This window comes from Orycteropus afer, unplaced genomic scaffold (genome assembly GCF_000298275.1).
Source record: "Orycteropus afer afer isolate SDZICR_OR568_19922 unplaced genomic scaffold, OryAfe1.0 scaffold00014, whole genome shotgun sequence".
Lineage (NCBI taxonomy): Eukaryota > Metazoa > Chordata > Mammalia > Tubulidentata > Orycteropodidae > Orycteropus > Orycteropus afer.
In genome coordinates, this window is record NW_006921601.1 from 6843693 (window position 1) to 6851994 (window position 8302).

Below are 8302 nucleotides of genomic sequence, written 5' to 3' on the forward strand. Positions count from 1 at the left end.
TATAAGCTTTACTGGTTTTGTTTCTCTAGAGAACCCAGTCTAATACACCATTCTTCTCAATGTTACCCATAATTTGTTACAATCAGGGCTATCCATAAAGTTTTCCAATAATATATCAGACAGTATCACTGCTATTTTGAAGGTTTTCACTAGCCAGTTATCTGAGTAGTGGATGACCCCTTCCTTCTTCCAAGTCTGTCTTAGTCTGGAAGCTCTGCTGAAACCTGTCCACCATGGGTGACCCTGCTGGTATCTGAAATACTGGTGGCATAGCCTCCAGCCTCACAACAATATGCAAGCCACCACAGTACAACAAAATGACAGATCTCTGCGTTAGGATTTGAGGAGGACTCATTAACAACCTGTGATATGCAGATATACAACCTTGCTTGCTGAAAGTGAAGATGACTTGAAACATGTACTGATGAACATTAAAGACTACATCTGCAGTATGGATTACACCTCAATATAAAGAACACAAAAATCCTCGCAACTGGACCAATAAGCAGCATCATGATAAAGAGAAAAGATTGAAGCTGTCAAAGATTTCATATTGCTTGGTTCCACAATCAATACCAATGGAATACATGATATCAAGATGTCAAACGACGCATTGCACTGGGCAAATTAGCTGCAAAAGACCTCTTTAAAGTGCTAAAGACAAAGATGTCTCTTCGAAGATTAAGGTGTGCCTAACCCAAGCTGTGGTGCTTCCAATCATTTCATATGTATGTGAAAACTGGACAGCAAATAAGAAGACCGAAGAAGAGTTGATGCCTTTGAATCATGGTGTTGGCAAAGAACACTGAAAACATCATGAACTGCCAGAAGAACTAACAAATCTGTCCCAGAAGAAATGCAGCAGAACACTCCTTGCAAGCAAGAATGGCCAGACTTTGTCTTACCTACTTTGGTCATGCTTTCAGAAGGAATCATTCCCTGGAAAAGAATATCACACTTGGTGAAGTAGAGGGTCAGTAAAAAGGTGGAAGGTCCTCAAGGAGATGAATTGACACAGCAGCTGCAACAATGACCTCAAGTACAGCAGCAAGTGTGGCTGGCGCAGGACTGGGCAGCATTTCATTCTGTTGTTCACAGGGTTGCTATGAGTTAGAGCCAATTCGATGGAACCTAACAACAACAAGGAGCCCAAGAAGGCCTCTCAGAGAAGATGATACTGGAGTTGGTATCTGAAAGGGAAAAGGAAAAAGAAAAACAAAAACAAACCAGCAAGTCTCTTGAATATGCAAAGGCATAAACATTACACACAGAGGCCCAAGAAATGCAAAGAACCTAAGGCAGAAAAGAGCTTGGCATATATTAAGAAACAGAAAAACAGCTAGGATACATGAAGTCTAAGCACCTAGGGGAAAAGCTATTTGTTTGCTGTTGTTGTTATGTGCCTCGAGCCAGACTCCCAGGCAGTATCACTACAGAAGTAGATTGCCCCATCTTCCTTCCGAGGAGTGGCTGGTGGGTTTGAACCGCCAGTCTTCTGGTTAGTAGTCAAGTGCCTTAGCCACTATGCTACCAGAGCTCTGGGAAAAGCTATAGCAGAGGAAATTGGATGAGTTGGTAGGGACTACACTGACTGGACCTTGAGGCAAGGTTAAGATTTTTATCCCAAATGCCATAGGAAGAAGGGTAATCTCATTTGTTTTTAAAAGATCACTCTGATGCTATATGGCGATAGCATGTAAGGAGACAACAACAGAAACAGGAAAACAAGATTTTATTTGGTAAATCACATAAGATATGTGGTAGAGTGGAAGCAGGGGAGACAAAGAGAAGCAGACTGCTTAAGAATTGATTCTGGAAGTAGGGTGTACATGATTTGCTGATGGCTGTCATGTGAAGGATGAAAGAAAGGGAAGATAAAGGATAAATCTAAGTTTTTTGTTTGACCATCTGTGTGGGTGTGAGAAAGGAAAGGGAAGTAAAGAGGAGGCATATGTCTGGTACATATTAAAAACTCAACAAATGTGAGTTTCATTCAACCAGTATTTTTCCTATTATATAAAAACAGGGCAGCAAGAAGCTGAAAAGTGTGTGGTCTGTTCCCCATCTGTTTAGAAATGATGGCTATTAAAACTATTGTAAAGCATCACAAATATATTGAGACATGAGAATATATCAATACATAAACACATCTAAAAATAAATAGTATAATCCTATTTTGTATTAACTTTCAATATGGAGGAAAAAAGGTCTGAAAGGTTATGCTCCAAAAGGTTAGCAGCTGCTTTTGGTCATGGGATTATAGTTGACATATATACACATAAAAGTATACACATACCCAATCTGTAACACACCACATAATGTGGATAAACTTGGAGGACATTATGGTGAGTGAAATAAGTCAATCACACAAGGTCAAATACTGTATTAGTCCGTTATTATAAAAAGTCAAGAAAAGGTTTATATATGGAAGGATATTTTCTTTGTTGGTTACCAGGGGTGGGAGGGGAGGCAACACTGCTAGATAGGCAGAGATAAGTATTGATTTGGGGTGAAGAGAAAGCAATGTACCTAATGTGAGTGATCAACACTGTGGCACTGAGGAAGAGGAAGACACAGAGAGGTAAATGGGAGGTACAGACAACAAAGATGAACCCATTTGCACATACAGTACTGTGTTGTCAGTGAAGGCAAACATGGATATACAGGTGGACAGATGGGTGGACAGGCTGAACTATTAGGTATATCTATGCAGGGGGGAGTGTGTCCAAGACCATGTATAGGGTTGGCAGACAATGTTTCTACAAGTCTGTTGCTATGTTTTGTAAATATTCTCAGGTGTACAGTAGAGCTGACAAAGGACATGGTTGTAGTCACTTCTTGGGCACAGCCAGCTACTCAGAGGGAGCAAGTAGTTGGACCTGTGGGCTCAGGACCATGGTCACAGGGGACATCAAGCTCAACTGGCATAACACACTACACAAAACATTGTTCTACCTCCTACTTTGGTGAGGAGCAACTGGGATCTTAAAAGCTTGCAAGTGGCCATCTAGATGCAAAAATTGGTCTCTCCTCATCCAGAGCAAAGAAGAATGAAGAAAACCAAAGATTCATGGAAATAATTAGTCCAAGTGACTGGCACACCATGCGATCCTCAACCTATATGACTATGACATAGAAGAACTAGATGGTGCCCGCCTACCAATGTCAACCATGAGAGGTGGATATATGTAGGAGATCCTGGATAGAGAGGGAGAACAATGTGGAACAAAACTCAAAATCATTTGCAGGGGGGAAAAAAAGGGACCAGATTTGCTGGTCTGATAGAATCACTGCGGCTATGGTCCCTAGCTGCCCTTCAAGTCTGGAATTGAACCCACACATGTGGCTTCCAGCCAAACAAAAGACAGGCATATGAGGTAAACATTTACACTAGGTAGATATACTCCTTGGAGAGAACAATCATGGGAGAATAGAAGGGCTGTGTATGTACAGTGACATAGTTCAGGGGGCAGAGTGCATGGAGGGAAGGACACAGGGAAAAGTTAACTATAGGGAAGAAGTGGGAGGGGATCTGCTGCATTGTGGTAAATTGTAGTCAATGCCATGAGACAAGGTGTATATGAACTGATGTATGGAAAGTGAATTTGCTCTGTAAACTTTCACCCAAATCCCAATACATACATACATACACGCGCGCACACACACACACACACACACATATATATATATACACACACACACACACACATGTTATTGTTGTTATGTGCCGTGGAGTCGGATCTGACTCATAGCGACCCCTCCTTAAGTTTCCAAGGCAGTATCACCATGGAAGTAGATTGCCCAACCTTCTGAGGAGTGGCTGGTGGGTTTGAACTGCCAGCCTTCTGGTTAGCAGTCAAGTGCCTTACACGCTACCCTACCAGAGCTCCTATATGTATATATATGTATGTATGTGTAAAATACACATATCCAGAGAAAATAAGTTTCTAGAATGTGTATATTTTTTATTTTTTCTGTAACAAAAAGCTTAAAGTTCTAAAAAGTACATAGTAATATACACAAACTCATTGCCAGCAAGTCAATTTCCACTTATAGCGACCCAATAGGACAGAGTAGATTTACCCATAGGATTTCCAAGGCTGTACTCTTCACAGAAGCAGACTGCCACACCCTTCTCCCACAGAGCAGCTGATGGGTTTGAATCACAGACTTTTCAGTTAGCAGCTGACTGCTTTAACCACTGCACCACTAGGGCTACTAGTAATGTATCAGCGTTGTTATTGCTATTGTTATTAAGTGTGGTCAAGTCAGCTCCAACTCGTAGGGACCCTGTGTACAACAGAAAGAAACAGTGCCTGGTGCTGCACCATCCCCACAACCCTTGCTATGCCCGAGCCCAATGCTGCAGGCACTGTGTTAATCCACCTGGTTGAAGATCTTCCCCTTTTTCACTGATGCTCTACTTTATTAAGCATGATCTCTTTCTCCAGAGAGTGGTCCAGTAGCAGTAGGTGCTAATTTATTACACATTCACAGTTGGCCACATAGTGGATGCAACAGAAGGGCAGGGTACGTTTCTCCTCTCAGGAAATTTGCAATCTAACATAAATGCTAAGACCAACGTGGATGAAACAACTATTTATTATAATTGGTGCAAAACAATATTGTAACATTTTGGAATTCATACTTAAAATGCTTTATGAACTCTTAGAAATCAGTGAGGTCTATGGCAGTAAGCTGAGCCTTAAAGGATAAACAGAACAGTTAGAAGACAAAGGTGAAGCAAAAGGAGAAATTGAACAGTAAAGGGAAGCCAAAGCACTCAAAGAGGTTAAGCTTAGGAAAAATTAGTAGTCTCTGGATTGTTACCAACTTGAACATAATATATACCAATTTGTCCATTTAAATTTAGTCTTTTTGTACATTTAAAAAAGTAGAGTGCTAGATGCTTATTTATTTTTTTTCTATGGCTAGATATACTGAACTAAATCTCCTTGTCTATTTTGATAATATTAGGTGATAAAATAGATTAATACACAATAAAACTCAACTCACTGCTGTCAAGTTGATTCCGACACACAGCAACCCCTCCTTGGATTTCTGAGGCGCTATCTGGTAGCATAGTGGCTAAAGCACTTGACTGCTAACCAGAAGGCTGGTGGTTCAAACCCACCAGCCACTCCTCGGAAGGAAGGTTGGGCAATCCTACTTCCGTAGTGATACTGCCTCGAAAACCCAAGGAGGGGTCGCTATGAGTCGGGTTTGACTTGACGGCACATAACAACAACAACAACATCTCTATGGAAGTAGATTGCCCAGTCTTCCTTCTGAGGAGTGGCTCGTGGGTTTGAACCGCCAGCCTTCTGGTTAGCACTCAAATGCCTTAGGCACTATGCCACCAGAGCTCCTTAATATATAATAGACTTTAATATTAGAAGGATATGATAACTGTCATTTATTGATCTTTTTAAGTTTCTGTTTGTTTTTAAGTTATGGAATCTTTTCTTTGAATAATTCTTACTGCATACTTTCTTTAATGTATCTTTTAAGTCTCAAGTAAATTCTAAGGACTAAATCTGACTATTTATAAACTGATAAAGATTTGCTATGGTCACTAGCATTGAGATATAGTCCTGCTCATCCCTTATCCCCAAAATAAAATAAATTCAAGTTTCAAATGCTAAATAGTACTCAACATTCTTTGGCATATCTTATAAAATTATTAAAAGCATTTTGAGACTGATTTAAAATGTCAAAATGATACTATTAAGCTAATCCTTACATCTTGAAGAAAAGAGATGAGTATAAACTTTTATGTGAGGTTGGGAAATGGCAGGTAAACATCATGTTTATTTTCTTTCCAACAAGGTTAAACATCTCACAATTGTTGCTGTTGTTACCAGTGACTCACGGCATCCTACTGCACAATGGAACAAAACACTGCCCAGTCCCACACCATCTCCATGAGTGGTTGTAGACCAGACCACTGTGAACCACAGGGTTTTCACTGGCTGGTTGCTTGGAAACGGAGATCAATTCTTTCTTTTTAGTTCATCTTAGTTGGAAAATGCCACCAAAATCTGTTAAGCCACAATGACAGATGGGGTGGTTGATTCACATGAAGTGCACTGACCAAGAATCTATCTCAAGTTTCTTGCATGGAAGGCAAGATTTCTACCACAGAACCACCACAGACGCCAAATAAAATACATTTCTTTTGAATTCCTGATGGTGAAGCTTATGTACTAATCACAAAGATCAAGATTTCAGCTTTGTTGTCTTATGGAATACACGTCTAAATGTTTAATAATCATATAATGTAGCATATTTAAATATCTTTGAGTTTCCATAAAGAACTATAACATCTGTGTGATACTTAAGGTTGTGTGTCATGGTCATGGCTGGACCATGATTCTGACTTGTTTAAGCAGTTGTAGTGTGGCTGTTCCCATGATGAGATCTGATGTTATGCTCTGAGCAGCCAATCAGTTGAAAGGGAGTTTCCTTAGGGGTGAGGCACGCTTCATATATATATATATATATATATATATACATACATACATATATACATACATACACACACACACATCCTGGGAAAATTAGGGATCTTTCAGTTGGATCTGGATCCTGTCATGCTGCCTGCTGAGTCTGGGTTCATCAACCCCTGCAGCTGAATTAGTCAGGACAAGCCTCCAGCTTGCCATCTGGCCCACAACTTGGGAGTTGCCAGCCTCTACAACTGTCTTGTAAGCCAACAATACACCATTTTGCCTGCTAATCTTGGATCCATCATCCGTCGAAGTCAGCAGTCTGCAATACTGCCTGCCTATCTTGGATTCACTGGGAGCTCTGGTAGCATAGTGTCTAAGGCACTTGACTGTTAACCAGAAGGCTGGTGGTTCAAACCCACCAGCCACTCTTTGGAAAGAAGGTTGGGCAATCTACTTCCACAGTGATACTGCCTCAGAAACCCAAGGAGGGTTCGCTATGAGCCGGGTCCAACTCGATGGCACATAACAACAACATCTTGGACTCATCAGCCCCTGCATGAGTCAGGAAAAGCCTCCAGCTTGACATCTGACCCAGACCCAGACCCAGACGCTCTCACTCTAATCTTTACTGATTTTGCTTCTCTAGGGAACCTAGCCTAAAACATTTGGTACCAGGAGTGGTTCTAGAGAAAAAAAAAAAAAATTGTAAGGATGTTTCCTAAGTTGGTTCTCACCAATTCTACTTTGGTTCTCTAGTTTGATTAGTCGTTAAGGCACTGATGACCCTGCATCCACCAGTAAAGAGGGCCCTGCTACTCTGTGAGATGAGATGGCAACATTAGTACACAAAATAGCACCACCAGTAGATGAAATATTTTTGGGAAGTGAGGCTCTGGGTGATTGCATGTTTGATACTTTTCTGCAATTTCGTCAGCATGAGGAGTGTAAGGAAGCTGGCTGGTTGGTCCTACTTACTCTAGACAAAGTGGTGAAAGAGCAAGGTTAGCTCAGGGCTGCTGAGTCATAGCTCAACTGCTGCATAAAAGACCTCAATGTTTCCAATTCCACCCAGAAAGAAAGCCTTATTCCTTGTAGTTGTTGTTATGTGCCGTCGAGTTGGACCCGACTCATAGTGACCCCTCCTTGGGTTTCCGAGGCAGTATCACTACGGAAGTAGATTGCCCCATCTTCCTTCTGAGGAGTGGCTGGTGGGTTTGAACCTCCAGCCTTCTGGTTAACAGTCAAGTGCCTTTAGGCACTACACTACCAGAGCTCCCATTTCTTGTAGTAACAGAGCTGATATTGCCAAAAACCAAAGCCAGAGTCTTATTGTAAGGGTAGCTAAATTACAACGCCAAGTGAATTGCCAACCCGGAATGATGTGTGAGGTTAAGACAGGGGGCCAGGTTGCCATGCTCAAGAGGCAGAGGAATGGGGCCTGTGAGGCCAAAGGGGTGAGATTGTCACCCAGATGGACTAGGAAGACTTGGACCACCCAATAAAGGAGATCCATATGGGTGCCAAGTTGACAAGAGGTGGAATTGTGGTAGTTAAGGTTGTGTGTCAACTTGGCTGGGCCTGGTTTTGAGTAGCTGGGCAGCTGTTGTTGTTGTTGTTGTTAGGTGCTGTCGAGTCGTTTCTGACTCATAGCGACCCCATACACAGCAGAACAAAACACCGCCCAATCCCGCACCAGCTCTATGATCCTTGGTATACTTGAGCCCGTTGTCACAGCCACCATGTCAATCCATCTCGTTGAAGGCCTTCCCCTCTTTCGTCGACCCTCTACCTTACCAAGCATGACATCCTTCTCCAGGGAATGGTCCCCTCTGACAACATGACCAAAGTAG

General features: G+C 41.8%; 1 protein-coding gene across 1 annotated transcript in view; it reads right to left on the reverse strand.

The window, feature by feature from the left end:
• Window positions 1-8302, reverse strand: part of SBF2 (SET binding factor 2) — a 636061-nt gene that overhangs the window by 340801 nt on the left and 286958 nt on the right. The window lies entirely within an intron of this gene.